The sequence below is a fragment of the Sinocyclocheilus grahami genome, unplaced genomic scaffold, assembly GCF_001515645.1.
Source record: "Sinocyclocheilus grahami isolate Dianchi unplaced genomic scaffold, SAMN03320097.WGS_v1.1 scaffold527.1, whole genome shotgun sequence".
NCBI classification, from domain to species: Eukaryota; Metazoa; Chordata; class Actinopteri; order Cypriniformes; family Cyprinidae; genus Sinocyclocheilus; species Sinocyclocheilus grahami.
The window spans coordinates 268,292-282,825 of record NW_015505706.1 but is presented as its reverse complement, the minus strand read 5'-3'; the positions used below and the strand labels follow the sequence as shown (position 1 = coordinate 282,825).

Here is a 14,534-nt window from a genome sequence, read left to right as displayed (position 1 = left end):
AGAATATTTTGTGAATATAAAAAAATCTGGATTAATCTGTTTACCTTTGAAAATGAGAGGCAGAACCCAAAGCGCTGTACCCAAAGATAAACAAATCAGCTTTGTCTTTAAAGAATGGTGATTTTGTGTAAAATGTTATCATTTATATATCATAAGAAGTATTGAGAAAACTGAAATAATGGCTGAAAGGTGATCATAAGGGTACATTTTTCGAAATTGAGATTTATGCATCATCTGAAAGCTGAATAAATAAGCTTTCCATTGATGTATGGTTTGTTAGGATAGGACAATATTTGCCCGAGATAGGACTATTTGAAAATCTGGAATCTGAGGGTGCAAAACAATCAAAAAGAAAAGGCTTTTACTTCATAAACACAGACATCACCACAGCCAAACAGATACAGTGAAGAACTGCCTGCATTCACAAATAAAGGCAGAACTGTCAGTCAGTTGCAGTTTACTTAGATAAACCTCTGATAGACATCACCACTACATACTACTAAACTGCAAGTTGCTGTTAATTTAATTGAATATAATATAATAGTAATACCTGTAGCAGGATTCTTTAGTTTGATGAAGGACGGATCACCCTCTTCAGACCTGCCTGTGTCCAGTGCTGAATCTGAAAGTGAAGGGTGAAAATATATATATATATATACATTTAAATTAGATTAGATTTATTAAAAGAAAACAGAATAGCATGGAGATTTAGGTGAGCTATACTGACCCTGAAGTTTGCATACTTACTAATGCAACATTTGTCATTATTACAAAGCCTCAGTAAAATATGTTGTGCAATGAAGACTGCGTATACAATGTTTCTGAAAGAACATGTGTGTAACATGCAACACAATAAACTTGAAAATGTAAGGTACCTGGAGCAATGACAACCCAGCTGTCGTTGTCGGAGCGCGCAGAGCGTTTCTTTTTAGTAGTCATTTCAAGGACTGACTAAAAAAGTTAAACTGTATCAAAAGGTTGTCTGATGATAATGTAAGAGCGCAAGACCTGTTAGTAGAGCTTCTGCCTGCAGAAAAATGGCGGCAAATATTTGTGTACAGTACAGATAGGGTGTGAAACTCGAAGTGACTTTTATTCTGATACTACTTCACGTCTGGTTAAGCTTATATAACAACTTTTTTCAATAGTGTGTTTAAGTAAAAAAAAATCTTATCCAAAATCTCTAATAAATGTGAAAAGAGAACAGCGCCTAATTTGAAACCGCGTCAACAACCACCCCTCTCTCAACATGGTACAGTCAGTCTCACAGCATTTCTTAAAGACATAGTAGCACATTTATTTTTGGCACCATTAAAAGTACCGTTGGGAAGATCTTTCTCAATATTCTTCGCATTGTTTCGTAATTATTTGCGTGACATGATATACATATATAAATATGGATGTCGCATATTTTACCTTTTTGCAATCTGTTGGTCGCCTAAATGACAGTAATATATAAGCACAAGTTTGCCGTTAGCACTGGGACAAAACAAAAAGACAAGAATATTTTGTGAATATAAAAAAATCTGGATTAATCTGTTTACCTTTGAAAATGAGAGGCAGAACCCAAAGCGCTGTACCCAAAGATAAACAAATCAGCTTTGTCTTTAAAGAATGGTGATTTTGTGTAAAATGTTATCATTTATATATCATAAGAAGTATTGAGAAAACTGAAATAATGGCTGAAAGGTGATCATAAGGGTACATTTTTCGAAATTGAGATTTATGCATCATCTGAAAGCTGAATAAATAAGCTTTCCATTGATGTATGGTTTGTTAGGATAGGACAATATTTGCCCGAGATAGGACTATTTGAAAATCTGGAATCTGAGGGTGCAAAACAATCAAAATATTGAGAAATATTTCGCCTTTAAAGTTGTCCAAATGGGGTTCTTAGCAATGCATATTACTAATCAAAAATGTATTTTGAATATATTTACAGTAGGAAATTTACAAAATATCTTCATGGAACATGATCTTTACTTAATATCCTAATGATTTTTGGCATAAAAGAAAAATCTATAATTTTGGCTTTTGCTACAAATATACCCCAGCGACTTAAGACTGGTTTTGTGGTCCAGGGTCACAAATTATGTCATAATAGGCTACATTTCTGATAAGAACTATTTCAATGTGGAAATTAAGTGAAAGTATTTTATATACATTATTTAAACGCAGGTTAAGTTATGGGACATGTTTTATACCATGTCTCAACAATTTGTGACCAACAGACAATACATTTAATATAATGAACGAATTTCAGCACAAAAAAAAAGAGTAAACATGAGACATGGCATCCTCCATACAAAATGTATGTTTCTCACAGTGACCTCAAGATGGCGCCCGTGTCTTGAAAATGCATAAAGTAATGCCCTTCGACTGAATTGACTGCGGATTAATTGTTAGTTTATTACCTGTATGAACGTCCTAGACATGCTCTAAGCCGTCATAATGATCTTATATCTTAGCTATATCAGTCAGAAAGAAGCTTTTTTTGGCACAACAGATTAGCCTACAATAATCAAAGCATTTAAACATTATAGCCTACAATAAACATAGCCTATATGACACGGGAAATAGCCTAAAATTGGTCAAAAATAATACAAAGTACAATAAAAAATAACAAATGCTCTAAAAAAAATGGCATGAACAGAGATTATAATGGCTTATAAAGCAGTAGCCTATATGTTGAGCGGTATATGTTGACTGTGATGTAGAATCCATAGATGCATACAGTTGCTCTTTCCTTTTCTCTTTTGCTTTTCAGGATCTTACAACTACACTGTTGTCGCTGAGTCTGTAGGCTACTTCATCAGACTGTGTCTCAGCTTAACATGTCTGACCATTCCCTCTGTCTTTATCACTCACTTTATCTCGTATTGTGTGAGAGGGAAAATGTGTCTTTTTGCACTTGTGTCACTCATTAAAACAGCTAACCAAGACATGTCCTGACACAGTCTATACGTGTGCATTCATGTGCTGCTGATTAAGAATCAGGGACCCCCTGTTCTGCTATAAGTCTGAGGTATTCAGGTCAACCAAGGTCTGCTGAGCAAGGACATGGTGGAGGGGGAGGAGGGGCTCCAGGACATCCCAGCTGTACAATAAATTACCATCAAAGAGAAGCTATATACATACTGCATATATTCAGTTGTCAGATGCCATCATTTTCTAAACAAAAAGTCCATCACAGTTTAGATTTTTAATCTATTTCAAATCTTATTTAATATCACATGAATTCTAAACATTTTCAAATATTATTCTGATTAACATGTCTTTACCATCACTCATGTACCAATCTGTTTATTAAAAAAACTAGGCCTAACTATAAGTTATGAGGTTCATTGCACTCTCTCTGTTCTTTTTCTCACTTCCACAGAGATATGACACAGACACCAATATTGAGTAACTCCACTAGTGTCCTAAGAGACAGACAGAATGAAATCTGGTTGGCAAAAATAGCGTGGCACAACTTCAAGGCATACAGTGACATTTCAGCTCAGGCTTGTTAAACACATCTGACTTGTTGCTCTGTTTTATAAACTCGTTGATGGAACAGATCAGAATAACGATTCTTATTTTGCATCTCAGCCTTACCTCCTCCCACACACATGCAAAATTAGGCAAACACACCTTGCACATTAACATGCTCCCATAACATCGCTGTAAAGAAAATAGTGGCATTTTACAGGGGTTTTTAGTTTTACTTTTGCACACACACTAACACACTCCCAGGAGCAAAGTATAGCCCACACAATGTTTTCCAACTCCACAAACAGGGGTTGACATCGTGTAATCTTACTATCACTCATTGAAGTCACGCGCTAACTTATTAATAATGTGTGCATTATTTATACTGTCAGATGTCCATCTCAATTTATAGGATGATCTTTTAGTAGGAGGGGCAACCTACAGAGATGCATTGCATAAAATGACCACAGCTCGTCGGTGTTCATTTTCGGCGAACACGTTGAGAATGTCGTGTTTTGACATTACAGGTCTGTCACTAGAGGTCTGATGAGTCAAACTGAGCGTGATCTATTGGATCTATTATCATTTGAGTCGCTGCGACAGGAAATTTGTTTGGACTTTTTTTATTTTTATTTATTGGTAGTAAAAATGAAAAATGTAATTTAAAAATGTATCATAAAAACTATGATACGAGCCAGGCTTTTACTTTCAACAGGATAAAAAGCTCAAACTAGAAGGTAGGCTACTAATATCGCAGGCTTGATGAAACAGTTGGAGGCGTCCATCATTTATTTTGCGTTGTCTTATTGTGTGATAGATAGCAAACTGATTTGTTTTAAAGCTGTTATACATAAACGTGTGCCATTTTACAAAATGTAGCCTACTGCGTTTTTAAATAAGCAGATTTACTATATGGATGTGATGATGAATTTATGTATTTTCATACACGGAATTTATGTATTTTCATATTTGGAAGCAACAAAAGGAAATGAAAGGATACAAACTTATTCGTTAGTCATTCGAGCAGGCAACGTGTTTAGTTAATAAATTCATTCGTTGAAAGTGATTTCGTTACTCTACATTTTCATTTGTTCTGCAGCAGCTTGAAATCCGAGGATTATGCATTTTTATGTAGCAGAACGATTATATTATTGCTTCAAACTTTTATTTTACAATTGCTCCTATTACTAACGTATCAAATCGTTGTAAAATACCAGCAGATTGATTGATTGTGTTTAGAATGAGTCAAGATGATTTGATTTATCTCTAAAAGAATGAAAATCTTAACGAAAACAGGCAAATATCTGACTGTTTCACTAGTAAAACGGCATAAATATTAATTGTATTAAAAATGTAATTTAAAAATGTATCATAAAAACTATGATACGAGCCAGGCTTTTACTTTCAACAGGATAAAAAGCTCAAACTAGAAGGTAGGCTACTAATATCGCAGGCTTGATGAAACAGTTGGAGGCGTCCATCATTTATTTTGCGTTGTCTTATTGTGTGATAGATAGCAAACTGATTTGTTTTAAAGCTGTTATACATAAACGTGTGCCATTTTACAAAATGTAGCCTACTGCGTTTTTAAATAAGCAGATTTACTATATGGATGTGATGATGAATTTATGTATTTTCATACACGGAATTTATGTATTTTCATATTTGGAAGCAACAAAAGGAAATGAAAGGATACAAACTTATTCGTTAGTCATTCGAGCAGGCAACGTATTTAGTTAATAAATTCATTCGTTGAAAGTGAATTCGTTACTCTACATTTTCATTTGTTCTGCAGCAGCTTGAAATCCGAGGATTATGCATTTTTTATGTAGCAGAACGATTATATTATTGCTTCAAACTTTTATTTTACAATTGCTCCTATTACTAACGTATCAAATCGTTGTAAAATACCAGCAGATTGATTGATTGTGTTTGGAATGAGTCAAGATGATTTGATTTATCTCTAAGAGAATGAAAATCTTAACGAAAACAAGCAAATATCTGACTGTTTCACTAGTAAAACGGCATAAATATTAATTGTATTACCCTAAATTGCTTAGATCATTTTAATGTGATTAGATTATAGGCTATTTTGCTGGATTCCTATTTATATATTTACTTAATCCTACAATCACCTACAGCCACGTAGTGATAATCGTTCGCCTGTATTTGCTCGTTTGAGAGTGAGTAGAGGAAGGTTGGAAAATGCTGAAAACCTCACCTCAGCTGTGTCAACAGGCCGTGTGTTTTTGCCTGTTATAAATAGCCCCACTTTCAAATTAACTTCCTAAACGCCACGTGCCATCCAAAATAAAACTATTCAGATAAAATATTCATATTGTAGGCAACATTTAGCATTAATCAGTTGTACGAATCCCTTGTTAATGAACTAGCAGCTGGATTACCCTTAATTTGCGAAGTCACTGTTTTGCATGCCCATAAAGGTTGTTTTATAAGTGCTTTTTGACATACGAAAATTGTAAAATAAAAAAATACTCAAAGGTGAAAAGTGCTTATTTGCCTTAGGGAACCGAGGGCAAAAAACCTATAAACCTTAATATGAACAATGTTGAACTTTTATACCATTATAGGTTTAAAGACGAAATTGTTGAAACAGAAAACACATCTGCTAAAGCAGTAATGCTTACTGTTGAACGCTCGTGCCACGCATCCTAACCAAAGTGGGGTGTAGCACATGATGATATTTGACAGGCTTTAGTTGCCCTAATGCAGTCGAACACACCAAAACACCAGCCAATAGCAGAAGTCAGCTGTTTCAAATCACAGTGAGTTCTTTCTTTACTTTTTTCATAAAACACAAATATACTTTCAAATATGCTTATGCAGGTGTACGGCAAAGAAAAAAATGACATGCAGATCAACTTCAAACTTTGAAATCAATGTTTTTTTATTTTTTATTTCCATGACATGTCATGCACCGAGAAAATGTTTTTTGTTATCGCGTATCAGTTTGAAGAAAATCTCAAATCTGTTCACGATGAAAGTTTCTTACCTCTATCATAACTTCAACAAAATATCTCACATTGGAAGGAGCAGGCTACACAAGATGAGTCTTGAGCGGATCATAGTAAAGCACTTGACATCACTCGCGCAGCTAAAGGTAAAGCCTGGTTCTCACGCAAAGAAAGAACCTGTGGCAACACCACCGGTCTTATGTCGTCGAGATCAGTGTTGTGTGCAGTTATGACACCCGACTCGGTCGCTGCTCTGTAGCACGTGACCTAATCTGATCCAGTGTGGGTCGTAGGGTTTGAGTCTTGAGTATCTAAGGTCGAGCGCTGGCGCTTGGTCTTTTTTTTTTCTTCCTCTCGCGCAGCGCTACCGCTCCGCCTCCTCGACGCGCAACTTTGACGCTGTGCATAAATACTGGAACAAAAGAAGAACTTCCTCGATACCTGCAGTAAATAAGCTGGAACTGTTACGTGAACTGAAATCAACCTGTAAACGTGCTAGAGAAGGTACTTATAACACCCCCCTTGGGTCAAATGATGTCTTCATACACATCCTCACGTTTCCCCTCAGCGCTTTGGGTAAGTGCCATTCATATTGACTTTGAGGTAGCTGCTGATCAGTCTCTTCGCACTGTAAATGAGCATAACTGTTGTAATGTTTGAACATTTTGTGAGGTATTAGAATTCCAGTGGCAGAGCAAGAATAAAGGAGGAAATTGAAATGTGTTTTGTTGAAACAATGAAACAACGCAGGAGTGGCAGCAGTCGACAGCGGACTATCGGCGTCGACCTATTGTCGAAAAGTTTTTGACTCTTAACTGAATCGCTCTCTTAACATCACGTTGTTAATGTTCTAAAAAGTTGCTACATTCTAGCGTTCCGTGAATCAAGGAAGTTACTGTAAATTGAACAACGCTGTATAAAACTTAAAAAAAACGCGCTGCTTGTCAAATCTTCAGCAACAGTTGCTATGTATAAGTTACCGGCTGTCTTCGAGATACGTCGTGTTATTTTAAAGAGTCTTAACAGGTTTGATTTAGAACCGTATTAAACTACTTTATTTGTGTTGTCCATGAACGATTGCAGGATGTCCATAACGCGTACAAAGAGTTTTCGTGAGTCGTCTTTTGTCGTGTTGATCTTCTCATGCAGTGAACAAAGAAGCGCGTAGCAAGGGCTCGGGACCCGAGAGCCCGTGGAAAGTAAGCACCCTGTTTACAATAATAACACTAGCTTCATGACGTGGCAAGACTGACGGAGCGCTGCGCCAATGGCGTGCCACGGTTGCTTCGGCAACACGCTATATTTGGAAAGAGTTACATCATTGGAGGACTGCCTTTGAGGGGCGGGACATCCGTGAAGATTGACGCGCTTGTCTGGACTTGCCTGCAGTGCGCTTTGTTATTACTTTCCCCGCTAGTAAAATATAAAAAAAACTGTCACGGATCAAAACACGAAGCACGTTCTTTCAGCATTTTAAAAGCATAGATAAGCTAATAGACTATTTCTTTACGATGAAAGTATAATGAATTATCTGTCGTGGTTATTATGTGTAAATGTGGTCACTTTAACAATTGAGGGGAGGGAGAAAAGGCGACATGGTTTTAATAAATACAATATTAAGTGATTTAATTAGTAAGTGTAGAGGTGGATGAATGAAAAGAAAGGAGAAGACCGAGTCTTACCTTGACTTTGATGTGAATTTGAATGTTGTGGGTGATAATGTTCAGTTGTTTAGTCACCTATTGTGATGGTGGGAGGAAAAGAATAGAGTTTATAGTGGCTTATGACATGCTATAACTTATACACTGAGGTTTTGTTGCAGTTTGAAGTGGCCTTGAGTCGAAGTAATATGGAAGGCCTAAATTTGCGTATGCATACATTTTCAATAGACTGAACTAAAACAAGGGATTTGTTAGGCTATATGACAAATATAGCCTAACAAAATAGATTAGAATAGATTAGAACAATAATGATAGCCAGTAAACTATTAAACTATTAAACTTAAGTGACATGCAAACGAGTAGGCACAAAAATTTTCCATAAAGGATTTCACTTTAAAAGAAGTTTATTAGGTGTACACATATTCAGTGCAGAGTTGTAGCATTCTGCCTGGTCATCCATGGTGGATAAGTAGAGAACAGTTTATGTTCTTTTCTTTTACTATAGACACACTTCGTGTTGTTTATCTTCAAATGAAATGAGTCAGTTCCTTTTCCCACTGTGCACATCCACTTATACCACCATACACTTATACACAAAGACACGTTTTGTAGTGTTGACTGCATGTGTAGGAACACTCACTCTCAGATATTTCATGTTTATTTATGTCAGCAGTGTCATGCGAGTTTATGTGGGTGTGTCTAAAAATAAGAAATATGCATGATGCAATGATCCCACCCAATTATTATTTTAGCTAAAAGGTGGATTATGATTGTAGAATAAAGCCATCATGTTTTCTTTAGCAAAAACACTAGATACTCTTTGTCTTGGTTTGTACAGTTGCAGTTATTGCTTTCAAATTAGGGCTGAGGTTTAGAAAGAATTTAGTCACATAGCCACCAAATACTCCTAAATGCATCATCAGGGGTTGCTGGTCAAATAGTCACAAAGCGATGCCAAATTTTGAAAGTCATTATCCGAATGATGCAGTCGGCAGTAATCAGAAAGGGGCGGATTTGACAGATGGAGCGCAGTTTCTTTCTTTTCCCAATCAACCTTTACGCTGCTGGTGGTGTGAGGGACGCAGCTCGCAGTTGCTCTCGCTGTCTGCTGCTGTAGTAAAGCGCAGGCTCTGTTGTCAAGCTACTTGCTTCGTCTTCACGGAAAACATCGACTAACGTTCCGTTCATTTCATGTATTCATCCTAGTTGTCGAGCGACTGCACGCGCACTTTCAAAATCGGACATAGAGAAAGAAAGCATGACCGCTAATACCCCGTTTTATTACCCTCTTAAATTCACGAATGATGAAACATAAAGCTCGCTCGCTTTGTGATACACGCACCAGAAAAGCAGATACTCCAGCAGATGATACATGTTAATTTTAGCGTTAAATCAACCGCAGTTTTAGCATTGAAAGGTATCTGGGTTTTAAGCAACTGGAACCTTAAACTAAATATTGTATGTAAGCACATACGTTCGCCTGAGACTATCAATAGTGTGAAGGCGACTGCAATGGTAACAATCGTTATTTCAAACAGCGACTGGCAGAGCTACAGTTAAACCGTGCTCTGTTGGCCGTGTAAGGAGATTGTGCGTGGGTTCTGGGTTGCTAGCCGGTTTGAGGGTGCATTTTGTCTCGACCAATCCTGCGCGGTGCTCTAGGTCCCGGCATGCCCAATGCGGGCAGGGGGCGGCTCCGGCCAATTTGAATGAAGACTGGAGCTTTCGGCGCCATTTTCGAGTGAGCAGCTACAGCAACAACAGCAGCCCAGAGAGGCTCCGCACTGTAGTCCAGTAATTTGAGTGAGGGGACACTTTTTCTTTTTGTTTCCAGAAAACAAAGAGAGATTTTCTTTTTCTGAATTCGGCCACACATTTGAGACCACTGTTTCCCGGTGGATGAATGCGGCGGACACCAAAGACGATGTGTAGTGACAACAAATAGTGAAGTGAAGACTGAAGTGAGCTAGGAGGCTAATCCGGCTAGCATCTCCTGCCGAGAAGGGGCGTCCGATTGGAGCCGCGCAGTGGAAACGAAACATTTTTGTATTATTTTTCGAAAAAATCTAACAAATACGCGCATGACTTGAAAATTCTATAAAAAATTCTGAAAATTCTCGCAGGCGACGACGAATAGATTGGTGTGGGTTGTTTTGTGGAGCGAGGTGGTTTTGTGCATTTTTTAAACGTTAAGTTTGAGCGGGATTGGTGATGTGAGCGAGACGGCCGGCGAGCCCGACAGCCTATCAGCGAGCGATACACCGGGATGCCACACCGACCAACACTGTCCTATTCTTTACTACAGTTTGTCTTCCTCTTTCAGCGTGAGAACAACGATGACCAGAGTGCCTTTTATTTTCACCGTGTTTTTGTTGTTGCGGGAACTGTATGTAATGAGTGCGCCGTCAGAATTTTTAACTGCAAACTTTTTTTTTTTTTGTGGATTTACAAATATGGTCGGGTGTTTTAGGTAAGTGTAATATTTTACATACAATGTGTTTTTGTTTAGTAACTGTGAAAATAAAAATTTATGTTGTGTGTGTGTGTGTGTGTGTGTGTGTGGGAATGGTAACGTTAACTGTATTGAAAAACCTTTTCCAGCTTAAGTGTATAAAGCACGAAGTGTTTGACAAAAGTAAATGGGAGATGGAGACGAAGAAGATGAGATGAGAGAGAGTTTGGTTAGTTTATAGAACAAGACCATCTCTCGATCGAACAAACGCATCATAATGTGTTGATCTACTGCACCACGCTATCGCAACTTCACTCCGTTACAGTTCCCTCTTGCAATTTGAACCTCTTGTAAATCACAGTAAGTGTTATGGACACGTATTCATACTTTTATACGAGCGGGCCTGTAAATTGAAGTTACATAACCAGGTTGCATTGTCGGATAATTTAAGGCCTAGTTGTATAATTGTGAAGTGCGATTATTCGTCATATTGATTGTTTTAGGTGTTAGTGGAAAATGTACTTTTATGTATTGCAACGAGAGCGAGAGCTCATCTTTCAGAGTGATCTTAGGTCGGCAGTCGCTGATTTTGCGGGCCTTATTGTCAGCGTGTGCACCTCAGTTCTTAGCCCAGCGCCGTATTTTTTGCAGCCTGTTCTTAAAGTAATTTTGATATTGTTTTTCTTGTATTGAACTCGACTTCATAACAAATCCTCTATGCCTTAAGGAAAGTAGCACTTCGGGTACTTTTGTCATCCCTAATGTAGAGGTCACATGTAGAAAGGTCATGAAGTCATTACCATGATGCTTTGACCTCCTAATTGTGTTGATTGATGTAAAGGCCTGTCCATGTCATGTGATGTCATGGAGGTTAACCCAGCAGAGACCCAGGGTCACTATGAGCCCAAACAGGGCAAGGGAGTTCAGAGAATCCGGTTTTTGAATCTTTGTAATAGAAGTTATCAACCTAACCTTAGTTTTATGCACTGTTTGTGTCACTTTTGTTTTATTTTCGCAATATTTCACAATATTTATGGATTTTAGCTTGTTAAAATGATACTTTGTACACTTGTATATAAATGTGGCCTAATATAGAATGTTAAAAATATGGTTAATATTTTAGTCCAATGTCCCACAAATCTAAACGCTCTCTAGTTTTGCCTAAATAACATCGTTTGAGGTATTTTGGTGTTACTTGTTTAAGGGACATTCACGAGAAAGAAAAGTGACAAAAGTTACACCATATACCAGCATAAGCCCTGTGACAGAAACCTTACATTATGACAAAAGACCCATTGGAGCATTGAATGACTAGGCACAAAATGTCAGTCTAAATGTTACTTTTACAGAGAATTTACATTTGAGGTGCAGTCATAATTTATTATGATGCACATTAGAATTGCACATTCACTTGGCCAAAAAAAATAAATAAATCAGCACAGTGGTCAGTTTAAGTAAAAATGATTTTCAGTCTGCCTTTTCCTGAAATATGCATGCAGTTCCCATTTTAGTCAGGTTCTTTTATTCTTTTTTGTGAAATCACTAATGTTTTTGTATTAATGTAGTTAGCTTAGTACAGCCCAATTCCAAATATTGTGTCTTTTTACATTAGTTCCTAAGTTTTTTTTTTTTTAAATGTCCTGGCAGTTTTTCTTCCCATGAGTTGATCCTGCCTGGGACCGTAGGGAAACCCCCACAACTAAACCACGACGATCTCTTTATCATGTTCGCAACATTGCAGTTTAATCAACAGACACGTCACACTGACTCAAATGCCCCAGCTTCAGTAACAGTGCTGATACTACAATTTATATATATATATATATATATATATATTATTTTTGCCCAGTTTTTACAGTGCACAGACACATTTTAGTCATCACTAGGCTATTTTAATCATATTTCAGGAATATCACCTACAGTAGGCATTTTATACTAATTAGTAGTATAACAGTATTACTTTGTATTATCTGTATTTTCAAAGAAGTTCACTGTTGGAAACACTTTAACAACTTAATCCCACAGACAGTTAAAATTAATGCACTCCAAAGGACTGACAGTACCTATGATCTATTGCCATAAAAATATGTAATCAGTTTAACTTGCAGGTTATTTTAGGCAGATAACTCGGTCTTTACACTTGTTTACACTTTACAAGTGTACACAAGTTGATATACATCTATTATCTATACCAGTATTATTTAGTGGTATCTATTTTGTACACCTATTTTTGCTCATTTAGGGAAAAGACTAGCAATTTTCCACCCACAGGCTCTAAATATGTAATCAGTTTAACTTGCAGGTTATTTTAGGCAGATAACTCGGTCTTTACACTTGTTTACACTTTACAAGTGTACACAAGTTGATATACATCTATTATCTGTACCAGTATTATTTAGTGGTATCTATTTTGTACACCTATTTTTGCTCATTTAGGGAAAAGACTAGCAATTTTCCACCCACAGGCTCTTTTTTTTAAACTTATGTCCCTTGTAGTCATTGTTTGTATGCTTAGAGGAAAAATACAATTGTTTTTTAAAATGTTTAATGCATTTACATTACATATATATATTTTTTTAATAGTGTTGATAATATAATGATACAGCTGAGATGACACGGTTTTAGTGTGGGCAGTTGAACTTAAAATATGTTGTATGTTAAGACATTGTGACATTTTGCTGGTGTGTCCAGGGCTGAATTTTGGGAGAAGCTGAGTTTTTATGCTGCCAGCTCTACTGAGTTTTTAAAAGTAAAAGTCACCAGAGTAGAGAAGTTAAATTGTGGTGTGTACAGAATTAAACAACTAGTTAGAAAAAAAACAAGAATACATTAAGTCAGTCATGCTTTATGTGCTTACGAGTTTGAGAGAGTGTAAACGTGAACTTGCAGGAAATGAAGTCTTACACTTCAGATCTCCTGACCAGAGGCTGTAATATACACACTCCGTTTTAATATGGGGCTTATTTATCAGTTAATGGTGCGGGTAATTTTATGAGATACTCCATGTTAATTTTGTCATACACCATGCCAGCATTTTCTGAGTTTGCCATTAACTGTGCAATAGTGGTGATGTGACAAGTTAAACTGAATTAATTTTTTATTTTACTTTTTTTTACAATAAAAACTTCAGTGGTGTTCTTGTTTTGGCCTATTGTGATGTGCAGGAGCAAATGTGCGGTCACATGCACACAAAATGTCTCTGTGACATCACCTACACTCTTTTAATGATTACAGGGAAAGTAGTGTGTGTGTATGTGAGGGCTGCATTTTTTTTTTGTATAAAGCAGGCCAGTCCTAACTCTGAGACTTAAAGCTCTGATATTGACTGTTTAGAGTATCTCTCTAATTAATGATAGGTTAAGTTTGGGTTTGATGCGGTGTATTTGCAGTGTTGCAGAGCTTTCTTTGATCAATGCCTGTGTGTAACAGTGAGAGGTTGCAGTCAGGGCACAGGTGTGTATTGCTGTGTGTAGTTTCAGCCGTACTCAGGTGCAGCAGTGCCGTACAGGTGTGCAGGCTTGCCTGCTGTCATTCTTTCTTTGACTAAATATTTACACAGTCTGAGTTTTTTTTTTTTTTTTTTTTTAGATTGCAGAAAATGTGTTTGAGAGAGACAAACACACACAGACAGACAGAGCTTTCATAACTACAAATGCAGAAGTGAAGTTCTATTACAGGGTTTGAATATGAATGCTGCGTGTATATTATTTGCACACGACAGAAGTAATTAAGTATTCATGTTTTTATTGATTTTTAACATTTTATGTTTTTTCTGCAAAGTTACTTGCTTCCTACTTCAGTGATCTTAAGTTAAATGTGTGAAATAAAATGTGTAATTTTGCTAAATTTTCTTTTGATCATTTAACTGACAAAATAATTACATGGGCGGGTTTCCTGCATAAGGCGGAGTCTCTCGGAGTGTGCGAGCGTGTCACATGCTGATGTTGATGGAGGAGTGGAAGGTGATACCCTTTG

At 36.9% G+C, this 14,534-nt stretch overlaps 1 long non-coding RNA gene across 1 annotated transcript; it reads right to left on the bottom strand.

The window, feature by feature from the left end:
- Positions 1–352: 352 nt before the first annotated feature.
- On the bottom strand, positions 353–1,250 carry LOC107555205 (uncharacterized). The gene is made up of 3 exons (XR_001605144.1): positions 876–1,250; positions 551–622; positions 353–415 (listed from the first exon to the last, which is right to left on the bottom strand). It is a non-coding gene; the product is annotated as an uncharacterized lncRNA (long non-coding RNA).
- Positions 1,251–14,534: the final 13,284 nt, after the last annotated feature.